General features: G+C 35.4%; 1 long non-coding RNA gene across 2 annotated transcripts in view; it reads right to left on the reverse strand.

The window, feature by feature from the left end:
* The window catches only part of LOC135322272 (uncharacterized), a 119,303-nt gene that overhangs the window by 79,115 nt on the left and 24,731 nt on the right, over window positions 1-15,457 (reverse strand). Inside the window, exon 3 of one of the 2 annotated variants that reach the window (XR_010382711.1) lies at window positions 2,444-2,589. The exons of the other annotated variant lie outside the window; for it this stretch is intronic. This is a non-coding gene — a long non-coding RNA (uncharacterized LOC135322272). The remainder of the gene's footprint in view (window positions 1-2,443; window positions 2,590-15,457) is intronic. 2 annotated transcript variants of the gene reach the window in all.

Raw genomic sequence — 15,457 nt, forward strand, 5'->3', positions numbered from 1 at the left:
TTTGTGGCTATTCTTGTGCTAAGACTTACTTGCACAGTATAGCAGAATAAGAGACAGTATTTACAATTCATTTTTAATATTATCTTCATTGTTTTTTTAGAATCTACACAGTTTTTCGTTAGGAAATACAGGATATACTCTTTTAAAAAATCAAGATTAAATATATGAATGAAGGGGTCTCTGCAAATGTCACTTAGAATTGAAACATTTAGTTTAGTTCCAATTTTTTATAGAATTATTCATATAATGCCATTTGCATTTGCTGAGATGTTGTATTAACAGAGGTAAATTAGCATTTTGTCAGAATAGAAAATTCAATTGGATGCAGCCCTTCAAATAAGTGTTTTCAAAAAAATTTTTTTTAAAGAATTAAAGAACTAAAATAAAACCTAAATCTATTAAATCATCCAGAAGAAAATATATGAGAAACTCTTTGTAACCTCGGGTTAGGCAAAGATTTCTCAGATATTACATCGAACATATGATCTATAAAAGAGTAAGTTGACAAATTGGTCTTCATCAAAACTAAAAGCTTCACAATCAACATTTTAAAAACTCTAATGAATTAATGGTTCTAGTCATTAATCATCAAACACTACTGACAGCATAAGCAGGTAACCAAATATTATGTGTTTTCTAAAGGAAGTACACAACACCACTTATGAAGTGTTCTTGCCTAAAACAATGGAACTTAAATTTGATCAAAACTCTGAATCTAACTACCAATTAAGAGGAAATATAGAGGACAAAGAAACATGCTAAACCGTAGGGATACAATCACCAGAATCAAGACTATAGTAAATTGATCTAATTTCTTCAACCAAAAAATTATAAGGAAAAAAAGTGAGAGCAATGAGGCACAATCTATGTACTGAAAGAGGCTTAAGGGACATTTCAATAAATTGCCATTTATGGAATTGTATTTGTATTCTAATTCCAACAAATAAACTGAAAAATAAAAATAACACTTATGAGTCAACGAAGGGAATTTAAACACTGATTGGATATTTGATGATATTGAGAAAGTACTGCATAATAAAAAAGAATATGAAAACAAATGTATGTATGCATATGTCTGACTAAAACATTATGCTGTATGCCAGAAACTGACACATTGTAAACTGACTTTACTTCAACTAAAAAAAAAAAAATTATTGTAAACGTCTAGGTTTGATAATGGTAGTGCAGTAGTTTTCTAAGTTTGTGTGTTTTTAGATACAAACTGAAATAACTGCCTGATGTCTGGGGTTTACTTCAAAATAATGAGATTGGAAAGTGTAAGGGTACAGAAGAAACAACTCATATCCCCCATAAATGTTAACTGTTGAAGTGGGGTGATAGACACATGAAGGAATGTCATTGTTTCAACAATTGTAAATGTATTTGAAATTTTTCTTAATAAAAAGATAATTAAAAACAGAATCTTCCAAAATAAAATGTTTTAAAATAACTTACTAACAACTGAAAACTGTCACAAGGAGATATGTAAATAAATAAACATAAACACAAGTAAAAATGCTTTTGAATTTATATACTTATAAAGCTTTTCTATTGAAATGACTAGTTTATTCATGTCTTACAAACAGTATATGTTATGTTACTCTGATTACAAAAATGAACTTTTATTCTTATTAAAAATGCATTATTCTATTAAACATTAATGAAAGTTACCCATTCAACCAACAAAAATAATTACATTTCCATCTGCCTTTAATAATCCATCTAAGAGAAACTTCTGCAAAAATGAAATTTCAGTCGTGTTGTCAAAAATGTTTCAGGATCTACATCGTTTTTTCCCATTTAAAGAAATGCTTCTAAATGTTCTGACATATAATTCCTATTTATGACAGATTTCAGTTAAGAAAAGGAAAAGTGCTCTCAAGGGAGGATGGTGAACAGAGGTGACAGCAAAAGAGCCATAAAATTTAAAGCAACTCTCTGTGGATGACATATGAAAAGCCCTCCCACAGCAGGTGAGTTTGGCCATCTCCAGCAATGACCTAACTTAGACAGTGATCTATAAATGGAGGATAAGAATTCAGGAACACAAGGAAGAACGGGGAATTAACCCTGAGAAAAATTACTATGTGCCAGGCCTTTTACACCCATCACCTCAATCAGTCCTTATCTATCAACCATAACCAGGTATCCTTATCCCATGTTATATATGAGGAAACTGAATCACCTACAAATAAAGTAAGTAGCATGATGTCACACAGCAACTTAATGATGGATAAGTTTGTTTCTAAGCCTTGAAACCTCCATTTCAATCAAGTTGAGAGGATATACACACATTGTATGATTATAAGATGTCTGAAATTGCAGAGTACTTGCATGCCCAGTTGTTTTTTAAAAGAAGGGCCATAGTAATAAAAGGAATCTAAAATATAAGCCAAAGAGCAAGGCTGGGTCCAAAGGTGTCCAGCGTCATCCAGGTACATACCTACTTCTTCTCATCAGGAAGGTCCCCCAGGGGCAGCAGGCATCAGGCTGTCACAGTCCAGAGGCATTAGCATCTGAGATTGTCCCATTCACACTCTTGGCTTGATTACAGACTCATCAAGCATGTAACTTTCAATGTAAACAGACCTATATAAAGAGAATGCCATAACTAGCAGATGGGAGTATGCCAGGTCTCTTAGGATTATATTTCTTAGTATAAATTAGTAAATTAGCATGATGATTTATGCCTCAGACTCTTTTCAGTTGGTAATTCAGTACAATACAGTTGGTTTCCTAAAGAAACTAATTGGCTCGGAGAACCTTGACAAGATGGAGTCTTTCTACCTATAAAGCTGAGGAACACGGACTCCAAGTTTTCCCTCCTTTCTGTTTCTCCTAGTTGGTCTCCACCCTCCTAACCAGCTTGCAGAGGCAGGGAGGGCAATTCTAAACACCAGGCTCCTGCCATGACCACAATCTCCAGCCTCCTCATAGAGGAGAATAGTACCTCTATTTTTTAATCTAAGCTGTTTTCCTCTTGTGTGCCTCCGTTTTCTCCCATTAGTTTAGAGTAGTATCTATTAAAGGCTACTTATTGAATAAAGCACTTGGTTAGGGAGAGACAAATGTTATCTAGAAGTGAATGCTGGTAACTTAAAAGTAGGAACTAACAGTGAGTTATACCAAAATACTCAGTGTACTTGGTACAGATAAACTGCTATATAAATCTCCTGTAAAAAAGAGAGAGATTATTTTTGGTTGAAGAGAGCTGGGAAAGCTTTATGTAGAAAATGGCATTTAAACTGGTGCTCAAAGCAGAGAAAGGATTTTAACATGTGGAACTGGAAGAGAGAGTGATCCACATGCAGAAGTCAGCATGCATAAAGCTGCTGGTGCTTCTGTGTAAAGGTATGCAGAAATAACAGGAGGATTCTTGAAATACTTATTTTACTCTGGGTACATTTTATTTTGTATATATTCAATCTAAGTGAGTGAGGTTTAGATTTCATTCTGTCTTCATATGGAAAGTGAGGTTGTGGATATCTCCTTGAGGGTATATTTTTTGTATCACATGGATATGCACTGTGGAGATGGGTCTCCTGAATCTGACCATATGTGTTTCCAGGTATAAACGTCTGCGTGGGTGCACTTCTCCACAGATTTTTTGGTCTTTGTGGGTGTGCGCACATGCAGTCCTGAGGGAATGAGAAGGAGAGAGAGAAAGGATTAGAGGTGAGGAGGAGAAGAATGAAGGGAATGGGAGTGAGAAGCTGTTGAGGTAAACCTCTGTCTGAAGCCAAATGTGAACTTCCCACACATCGTTAGTATTTTAAGTATTTGACAATTGGTTGTCCCACTGACCTCAGAAGTTCTTTTTCTAATAATAAAACATTTATTGGTAAAAGGCTAGTGTTTCAAAATGCTATCTTTTATCCGTCACATTCTATGTCTTTTCTCTTCACTTGTCCTTCCTTTCATCCAATTTAACCCTCTTTCTGGATTTTTTTTTTCTTTTGGTGTCTTCTTTTCTTTTCCTCCCGTTTCTTTATTAGAATTTTGTCTTTCTGTAACAAAGTTTTTCCTTTGTCTTCTAACTTTTGGAGCTAATACCATAACCTACCCATAATGCAGAAAACAAATTTTTTAAGTTGGGAGAGGTGGTACTTCTTGTTGTAAAGATATTTTAGGCCCAATCTTGGGCTTTTCTCTTCACTGCCACTGTCAATTCAACAAATTTTAATTGGGTGCTTTGGTGTACTGTTCCAGTTACTGAAGAAACAGGAAAAAATGCCTAGCATAGTCACCTGATTATATTAATGATCATCTTTAACTAAAGTAATCAGCTTTTCTTTTCTCCAGACATAGGAGAAAATTAGAAGACAGAAAAGCAAGAGTGATTTAGCTAGTTTTTTCATGGGCATTACATATTATCTTAAGAAAATTGAGGTAGCAAATAATTATCCAGTGAATTTGCATACTTTTCACATTTTTTAATATAGTGCTATTCTAAGAAATAGGGGTAAATCAAAATTATGTTTAGTGAGCAGTACTTTTGCATCTGTTTCTTAGAAATAATTCAGGTATCCAAAGATGCTTTATTAATTAACTTAATCACTTGTTTAATGACTAAGCTCTCAAGGTTAGTTAAGGATCTAGAAATATAATTTTAGCTAATATATCCTTATGAGTTCTAGAATTGTAAGGATTTCGTAATAATTTCGGACATAATGACTTGAAATTGCCCAAATTTAATGAAAATCATAAATTTAAAAATTCAAAATGCTCAAAAATTAAAAGAAAACAATTGCAAGACACACCATAACCAAGCTTCTTAAAACCAAAAATAAAGAAATCTTGAAAACAACAAAAGAAAAATACAATGTTACAGTTAAAATCACTGTGGATTTCTCATCAAAAACCTATAGTCCAGAAAACAGTGTAACATCTTTAAAATGTTAAAAATCCACAATGTTATGGCCAGCTAAAAAGTCCTTCAAAAATGAAGATGAACTAACATGCACAAGGTTCACAGGAGCATTATTTTATAATTGCCAAGATATGGAAGGAACCTAAGTGTCCATCAACAGATGAATGGATACAGAAGATGTGGTATATATATATACATATATATATATGTGTGTGTGTGTGTGTATGTATATATATATATATACACACACACATATACAACGGAACACTGCTCAGCCATAAAAAAGAATAAAATAATGCCATTTGCAGCAAAATGGATGGACCTGGAGAATGTCATTCTAAGTGAAGTAAGCCAAAAAGAGAAAGAAAAGTACCATATGATAACACTTATATGCGGAATCTAAAAAAAAAAGACACAAATGAAGTTTTCTACAAAACAGAAACAGACTCACAGCATAGAGAATAAACTTATGGTTACCAGGCGGTAAAGGGGGTAGGATGGGATAAATTGGGAAATCAAAATTGTATCTCTTGGGGAGTAATGGAAATGTTAGTTTGATTGTGGTGGTGATTCCATAGGTGTATACATCTATCAAAATTCATCAAATTGTACATCTGAAATATGTGTAGTCTACTGTACAGTAATTATACCACAATAAAAGTGCTTAAACAACAAAAAAATAAATAAATGTTTTTGGCCTCTGCTGGGACAAAAACAAGAAGAATGAAATTTTGCCATTTGCAAAATGGATGGATTTGGAGAGTATTTATGCTAAGTGAAATAAATCAGACAGAAAAAGATAAATACTGTATGATGTTACTTACATGGGAATATAAAAAATAAACTAGTGAATGTAACAAAAAGGAAACAGACTCACCGATATAGAGAACAAACTAGTGGTTACCAGTGGGGAGAGGGAAGGGAGCAGGGAAAAGATAGGGATAGGGGATTAATAGGTAAAAACTATCATGTACAAACTAAATAAGCTACAAGTATATATTGTATAACACCGGGAATATAGCCAATATTTTACAATAACTATAAATGGAGTATAACTCTAAAAAAATTGTAAATCGCTGTTGTACACCTGTAACTTATACAACATTGTACATCGATTACACCTCAATTAAAAAATAGGCGAAAAAAGATGAACTAAAAATACTCTCATTTGATAGAAAACTAAGAAAATTTGTTACCAGAAGACCTGCACTAAAAGAAATGCTAAAGGAAGTTCTTTGGGCTGAAGGGACATGATCCCAGAAGGAAACATGGAACTTCAGAAATTAAGGAAGAATAGCAGAAAGGGTAAACATCAGGATAAACAGACTATTTTTCTACTCTTAAGAACTTTTAAATATGTATGAATGTTGAAAGCAACAATTATAACATTGCATTTATATATGTAATACATGAGACACTTATAAAAGGAGATGATAAAGAGAACTTTGTGGTTCTAAGTCTTCTGTGTTTCACTTGAAATGATAAAATATTAAATCTAAATAGACTGTGAGAGCTAGGTATGTATATTATAATCACTGGAGCAACCACTAAAAAATGATGCAAAGCTATATGGACAAAAGCCAATATATAAGTTAAAATGAAATATTAATAAATACACAAAAATTCCAAAAGAAGCCAGTAAGAGAGAAAGAGGAATAAGAAACAGAGAAGACAAACAGGAAAATAATATAATGTACAACTAAATCCAAATGGTCCATTAAAACACAGAAATTCTCACATTCAATTTTTAAAAAACCAAACTATATAACAATATGCTGCTTTCAAGAAACCTTCTTTAAAGATAGATAGATAGATAGATAGATAGATAGATGATAGATAGATAGATAATGCAAATGCTAATCAGAAAAAAGCTGGATTGGCTATTTCAATGTCAGAAAAACCAGACTTCAGAACAAGGAAAATTACCAGCAGTAAAGAGGAAATTTATATAGTGATGGGTGGAGCAACTACCCAAGAAGATATAACAATTTTAAATGTATATGCTCCTAAGAACAGAGGTCCAGAATACATGAAGCAAAAACTGATTTAAAAAAAAAGAGAGAGATAGAGACAAATTCTCAAGTACACCTGGACACTTCAACACCCCTCTCTCTGTAATAGTTAGACAAAAAATTAGCAAGGATATAGAAGACCTGAACAATACTATCAACCAACTTGATCACATTGACATTTATAGAGCATTCCACCCAACAAGAGCAGAATACACATTCATTTCAAGTGCAACATGGAATATTCATTAAGACAGACCATATTCTGGGCCATAAAACAAACCTCAACAATTTTTTTAAAAAATTGAAATTGTACAAAGTATATTGTCTGATCATAACAGAATTAAACTACAGGCCATAACTTAATGACTAGGCATTTTTCTGGAAAATCCCCCAATATTTGGAAATTACAAAATGCCAATGAAAAAACCGCTGATGAAAAAAAAAATGCTGATGAACAAAATCATAGAAGACCTGAATAAACAAAGAGATACATTAAGTACAAAGACTGGAAAAATTAATTTAGTTAATGTTTCAATGTTCTCCAAATTGGTCTGCTTATTTCCAGCAGGATTTCTTGCAGGTTTATATGGAAAGGCAAAGAAAGCAGAATGCCCAAAACAACTGAAGAAAAGAAGAGTAAAGTGGAGGACTCATGTTACCCAATTTCAAGGCTTACAACAATAATCAACACAGTGTGGTACTGGAGAAGAGAGAGACACAAAACTCAATGGAACACAATAGAGCAGGGGTTGCCAACTGAAGCCTGTGGGTCAAATCTGACCCACTGCCTATTTTTGTAAGTAAAGATTTTTGGAACATGAGTCATGCTCATTTGTTTACATATTGTCTATGGCTACTTTTATGCTACAAAAGCTAAGTTGAGTAGTTGGTACAGAGACCATGTGACCTACAAAATCTAAACTATTTAATATTTGGCCCTTTAAAGAAAATAAAAGAGTTAACTCCTGAAATAAAGAGTCCAGAAACAGACTCAACACATAAATGGCCAAGAGATTTTTGATTGAAGTGAAAAGTCAAATCAATGGAGAAATGATAATCTTTTTAATAAATGGAGCCAGAATAATTCAGCATCCATTTGCATGCACCTCCAAAAAAAGAATCTTGACTTCCTGAATCTTGACTTACATCCCACACACTCCAAATTAACTCAAGATTGGTCAGAGATCTAAATGCAAAGTATAAAACTACAACTCAGAAGAAAACACAAGAAAATCTTTATGACTTTGAGCTAGGTAGAGTTTTTGGATATACCATTCAAGCAAGATGTATAAAAGAACACACTGATAAACTGTACTTCATCAACATTCTAAGCTTCTGCTCTTTGAGAAATATTGTTAAGAGAATGAAAAGACAAGCCACAAATTGGGAGAAAATATTTCCAAATCAGATATTTGATAAAGGACTTGTACCCAAAATACATTAAAAAAAAAACTCTCAAAACTTTTGTACACTCCCTCCAAGAAGCCAGCAATTAGTAGATTTGACAATTGTCTTTTCTGCACTTAAGTCAGCAACAGAGCAGCCTTTATGGGTGAACTCCCTGCCTGGCAAACATCTCTTAACCTAAAATATTCTCTGGGGTGGAGTATTTACAAATGGACCTGGTTTTGCAGCCAGAAGGGGTATCCTGCCTTGTGACTGGGTTTTCTTGGCAAGTTGCAAGATTTTGTATGTACACAAGTGAAAGCACTTATAACACAGGTGAGTGGGTGTGGGCCCAACTTGTCAGTGACAATCTTAGCTAAGAGTTCATGCTTCAATGTGTATGTGCAGTCGAACTGCAATAATTCTACCTAATAAAACTGAAAAGGGGGGGAAAAAAGAGTTGACGCTTCAGAGAGAAGGAAATGGTTGTTTACTGTACCAGCTTGGACCTCACAAACTAGGAAAAAAACTTAAATATATTAGACCTACATGTTAAAATAATAGATTCTTTTTTTTTCCCGTTTTTTCCTAGTTAAGAGTAATAGGGATTCTCTCAAATTACAAAAGGTTACTTAGCCCAGTCCCTCTTTTGAACAGGGTTCAGCCTCTACAAGAACCAGAAGATGGTATGGTAAGTGCAGGGAGGCATCTTGGTTTACACACAGTTCAAGCTCTTATGATCTAAAAGTTTCCATTTCCTGACCTTTCATCTTCTATGTCCACCACAGCATCATGTAGCGCTAGCTCTTAAGATAAATTTATTTGATGATAACTTTCACTGTCCTGTACTTGTGCTCTGAATTTTTAAGTGTTAGCAATGAATACAAGTATGACACCAAAAAAAAAAAAAAGTATGACACCAAGTGAACCCTCTCATTTTCCAGCATCCCTTCAAAATGAGTATATATCCTCTCAATTAGTCATAGTATTTTTATAATAGCTAATCAAATTATAAACAGTAAAAGGATCAGGACTAATTTCATAGACATATAGGATATAGGCAGTCCTCACTTGGCATAGTTCCAATATGCATAAATTACAGTTACCACAGTTTAGTTAAATAATACCAGTTCAGGAAGGGAGGGTATAGCTCAGTGGTAGAGTGCATGCTTAGCATCCATGAGGTCTTGGGTTCAATCCCCAGTACCTCCATTTAAAAAGGAAGAACAAATAATAACAGTTCACAAACAGATTTCAGTTACCATAGTATATTAACTGTGAGTAACTGCATGAAGTACAAACTTCACTGCTAACTTTGTAGTACACAAATCACTACATAAATAACAGATGAGCATTATGGTCAGTGCCCAATGCATCACTTCTTTCAAAGTCTGTCAGTGATCAATCACTGTACATGAGTTATTCAGTCCACACACAGACAACAAAGAGAATACAGATGTGTCATCTCCGTATCTCCAGGTGACAAACCATGCAGCTCTTTACGAAAACAGATACTCAAAAGAGGGAATTAGCCAACAACGGTGAAAGTACAACAGAGAAACAAAAAGTGATAATGCTGTAGATGAAATCTGAATCAAACATAAATGAAGTTATAGAAGAGACAGCTGACCATGGGTGACACTGCCACGGTTTGAAAGACCCTAGAAATGCAGAAAGAGGAAAGCAGTGAACTTTTTAACAAAAATGAGGGAAGGATGATCATGTCCCAGAGGAAGCACCTTATTAAAGTAACTCTCAGATATTTCATAATGTTGAAAACGAAAAGGACAAAATGTTGGAAGTTGATCCAGACTTAGAAAGGAGTATGATAAATTGCAAAGGCATAGAAGAGATGCTCACTCCATACCCTGAGTTATGTTACAAGAAGGCAAGCGCTATTCAAACCATTCTTGACAATTTTTTTTTCTTTTGGTAGAAAGTGTTTTATCATATCTTAGCAAGACAGTTCAGAGACTGTGTGAGAGCATTATCTCCACTGTTACACCAAGCATCCTTCTTAAAAGAATAGTTTTTCAAAGAGAAACACAAACTTTCCATGTATATGGACAATAACTTGTAAAAAGAGACATCCTTTCTTATATAAATTACTCCCATAACTTAGAAAACTTGAAAATATCACTGAGTAGTTTGACTTTAAAACTCAGAAGCTTTTGAATACTAGAGTATTTATGAACAAAAATCATAGTGGGGGGGTTAATTTAATGAACTCATTGAAGTATTCACACTTACAAAAGTCTACAGTGTTGGGGAAAAAGATATAAAATACACCCTCCAAAAAATCTCATAAGTAGGAAAGGTCAATCTGTATGCCTCAAGATTTTAGTTAAGAATTTAGAGACAGAGGAAGGGAAAAGTCTTAGGAGTAGTATCTTGGTAAGTTTTCTTACAAAAAAACACAAAACTTAGTCTCAATATTTCTAATTACAGTGTACTAAATATTAGTTTTACTACTTTTTTCACTTCCTTATTCATTACTACTAACAATAATAGATTTTTTTAATGTTTTGACAAAAAAATTTAAAGGTCACTAAACAATCATAATTTTTCCCATTGATTATTAAGATTGCTTTGCACAGTTTCAGCTTGCATAGTCCTTTTTTGGTGCCACACAACCGTGCAAAGTAAGAACTGCCTGTGCTGGAAACTGAACTACCTTAAGAATCATTTCTATTGATTAGACCAGTAGTTTTCATGTTGTGCTAAGCAAAATCCTGGGTTCCAGCAAAGTGTTTCAGGGCTTCCAAATCTTTCAAAAGTGTTTGGTTTTAATTTCATTTTTTAAATGTAGTTTATTTGTTAATTAATATACTATTTTTTAGAAGTTTTAGATTTACTGAAAAATTGAGCAGACAGTGCTAAAAGTTCCCATTTACTTTCCTTCCCTCCCCTAGTCAGTTTCCCTTATCATTAATTATTATTATAAGAATAGTGTGGCATATTTGTTATAATTAATGAACCAATATTAAATAATAATAATTATATTATTATTATTATTAAAATCCACATTGTATTCAATTTTCATTGCTTTTACCTAATGCTCCTTTTCTGTTTCTGGATCCCACCCAAGATACCATGTTACATTTACTTGTCATGTCTCCTTAGGCTCCTCTTGGCTGTCACAAGACCTCCCCTGTTTTTGAGGACTTTGACAGTTTTGAGGATGACTGGTCTGGTATACTGTAAGATGTCCCTCTATTGGAATTTGTCCATTGTTTTCCTAATAATTAGACTGGGATTATAGGGTTTGGGGAGGAATATTACACAGATAAAGTGACATTTTCATCTCATAGTAACTATTTTTTTTTAAATGAATACACAATAGCACATACTCTCTAATGGGCCCTCTACTAATTTTTAACACAATGGAAACTAACAAACTATGAATTTCCACAAAAATTGTAAAAAAATTTCTCCTTTAATGGCTCTAACTAAAGAAAATCCTGAGATTGCAAGACAGTTCATAAAAATAAATTGTTACATTTTATAACCACTTATCTGTATGTATAACAACTTTCCTAATGCTGTTTAAAACAAGTCAGAAATACAAACAAGGGGGCAGGGATTCAAAAGCAAGATTCGATCAGCTGTTTTTTAAAGCTACTTTTTTTGGTATATGTGTTCAAGTTTAAAAATTTTGACCTAACCTTCCACCAGCACTGTATTATCACACAAATAAACATAAGATCACAAAAAGTGCTACTTAGGTTAAAGAGTATTCTGATTATGTATAGGACTGGAATATAGTCTAACCTTGGGGATATGGCTGTCAGGGAAAGCTTTGCAGAGGAAGTGATATTTAGGCTGAGACTGAAAGAATGAGTTTATTTGAGGGAATAATGTACACAAGGGTGCTGAAGTGGGAAAGAGCCTGCACTATGAGGAACTGAAACAGGCATTACAGTGTGCTGGAGAAGCGCCCAGGTTCCAAAGTCAAATGGCCTGGGTTTGAATCCCAGCTATGCCCTGACTTGCTTTGTGACCTTGGAAAAGTTACATAACCTCTCTGGACCTTGGTTTCCTCATTTACACCTACCTGATGGGGTATTGTGATTGTTTAATAAATATTAGCTTATTATTATTGTGAGTGGTGAGATTAGAATGAAGTAGTGCTACAAGATGTTGAAGAGGTAGGCAGGGCCACAGTATCATAGAGGTTTTTAGGCTTTATTAAAGATTCAGGATTCATTCTAAATGGAATGGAAAACTATTGAAGGATTTTAAGTAGAGATGTGACATCATGAAATTTGCGTTTTAAAAAATTCATCGATTGATTAGAATATTATACTTCTGTTTTGTGGCAAAAATGACTCTTGTGAACTAAACTTTTCCTATCAGTCAGGCTTCTTTTCAGTCTCTCCTTTGCCCCTTGATCTTTTCATCAGACAGTCACTTTCTGGTAAGTATTAAGTCAATTCAAAGTGCAGCCCTGATAGGAGTGTTCTGCCTTTCCCCCTCCTGCTTCTCAAGCGGTGTCCCAGGGTAAGGGAGAGTTTACTACTCTTCCCTGGAAACCAGGAAATACAGCTGATCTCTGTGCTCTTTTTCTGCTGGTCTTCAACTGAGCTGTTTCACTCCACTTATCTCTAATCCACCCCTGACTGGTGGCTTCTGTCCTTCCGGAATCCACTTGGGATGAACAAACACTACCATCAAAACTCCGGGGCCACCAACCTTCATTGTTGCCATCATCTCAGTGGCTCAGGAGTCCCTTGGTCTTGCTGTCCTCACAGTACTTTAGGGCCACACAGGACTGTTGAATCTCTGCATCCTAAATACAGACCACTGGGAACCAGCAGCATTCTTTGCGGAGTTCTACACAGACACTAGACTTCACAGATGTTCCCTCATTGCCTACTCTCCCTTCCCCACCTCCATGTCAAACATAGAGCTTCTCTAAGGCTTGTGCCTGCCCACCAGGCTCAAAAGGTCTCAGGCCACCATCCTCTCTATCTGAATATTTCTGTTACATCCTCCCACCTCCACATCCCTACTCTCAACAAAAATGCTTCCTTTTACTTTATCTGCTTCTCTGGAGGGAGTTTCCCCTCTATCATATGTTTCTTCTTTAGGTGGGGACCATATTGGTGGAATGGGTGCAAGGGAATAGAATTGGATTTGGAAACATGACTGTGGTTAGGATGTCTATGAAACAAATCCATGTTAGTGTATTGTCAAAATATCACCTCCATTTAAATTTGTTTATTATCTGTGTCTACCACTAGATACAAGCTCCAAGAGGGGTGGTCTCCCTTGTCTGTCTTCTATACTGCAACATCTCCAGCCCCAGCACAAATCCTGCTACTCAATAAGTATTTGTGGAAAGAATGAAAAAATAATATAAGCAAGCCAATAAATAATGAGTGATTTGTGCTACTGGCACTGGGATCCACTGGTAGATTCTGAGCAGATGATTTGAAGCAATCAAATTTGCAGGTTATCAAATGCCTTTGTATGGACTGAATGTCTGTGTTCCCCCACAAATTCATATGTTGAAGCCCTAACCCCAATGTGATGGTGTCAGGAAGTAGGGCTTTTGGGAGGTCATTAGGATTAGATGAGGTCATGAGGGTGGAGTCCTCATGAATGGGATTTGTGCCCTTATAAGGATCACAGTAGAGCTTGCTTCCCCTCTCTATTTTCCACCAACTGAGGTTACAAAAAAAAAAAAAAAAAAGGATGGCCATCTATTAACCTGGAAGCAGGTCCTCACCAGACACTGAATCTACTGACTAGAACCTTGATCTTGGAATTCCCAGCCTCTAGAGCCATGAGAAATAATTTCTGTTGTTTATAAGCCACCTGGTCTATGGTATTGTTATAGAAGCTCAAACGTACTAAGACAGTCTTCAAGCTGTCACGTCATCATAGGCAGCAATCTATATTATCACCCCAAGCAACAGTTACTAAATTAACTCTCAAGTATATATATTTCTATGGGAGAGTTCATTACTGTAAATATTCAGATCTATGAACAACTTCCTAAGAAGAGCTAAGGAGACGTCACAAACCTAAGACTGCCTCCTCCTCTCTCTGCATCCTCTATTTTCACCTCCTCCATCTCCTCACACTGGGGCCCTTCAGCCAGCTGCAATAGCTAGCCATTGTAACCCTTTCAGAGAATTTCAGCTGAGATCTGGATACCCAGCCCACTCCAGTGTGGTATTTGCATTTCATGCTTAATTTGTCTATAACATTACAAATTCCATACTCCTACATTTCTACTGTTAAAATCATAATACTATTTTAGTACTTCTCTTTTGAAAGTGAAATTAACATTTCATGTGAAATAGAAAAACTGTTGGTTGTCTCCCTAATGTGTCTAGGGGCTTCATCCAAGCCTGAAGTTTAAATTCTCAGCACCTGAGATGAGCCATTTGTGAAGGTTTCTCGGTGCACTGAAGTGCTGCTGTGGACTCATGCCTCAGTCCCTTCATGTCAGAGGGTGACCTGGCTGACTTTTTCCTTTGGTAAAACACAAGGAACCTGAGATCAGAGAGGAGTTTTCTCCTGAAATTATTTAACATCTCTGTACTTTACCCTTACAGGATTTTCCCCGAGGGGCACAGCATGGAGGCCTCAACATTAAAGGAGGAAATAGGAATCCAGAGGGCTTAGTGTCCAGAATAAAGAAAGCTTAAGGGCTCTGTGGCTAGTGCTCACATCCAGAGCATAATCAAGGGAGCGTCTCAGGAAGGGACCTAGAAGAAGGCAGAAGAGCCCCCAACACACTTCCATCAAGATCAGGGACATTTGCTCCTGGTATTCATAGAGATTTCTAGTAATTCTGTGACTGCTGGTCTTATTTTATGTAATCCTGCTATCAGAAAACTAACATTTTAAAGCAGGACAAAGAAACCAACAAACTTCTCAGACAGGGTTGGGGACATGGAGAGAAATTTCCCAGATGAACTTTTTGACACCTTTTTCAATTTTATAACTCTAATTCTAAACTTAAAAATCTACACAATGTTCATAAACTCATTTCTGTGTCTGAAGAATGAGGAATAAATTGGGAAACTGTATCCCAATTTAGATGTATCCAGGCAAGAACCCAGACTGAGAAGACATTGGTGGCAGCTGGAAAAGAGGGCAAGAGGCCAAACTCACAGCCTGTAGAACTCAAAATTAACTTGTTTCAAGGTTATCTTGGCAGGGACTCTGGCTTGCA

This window comes from Camelus dromedarius, chromosome 10 (genome assembly GCF_036321535.1).
Source record: "Camelus dromedarius isolate mCamDro1 chromosome 10, mCamDro1.pat, whole genome shotgun sequence".
NCBI lineage: Eukaryota > Metazoa > Chordata > Mammalia > Artiodactyla > Camelidae > Camelus > Camelus dromedarius.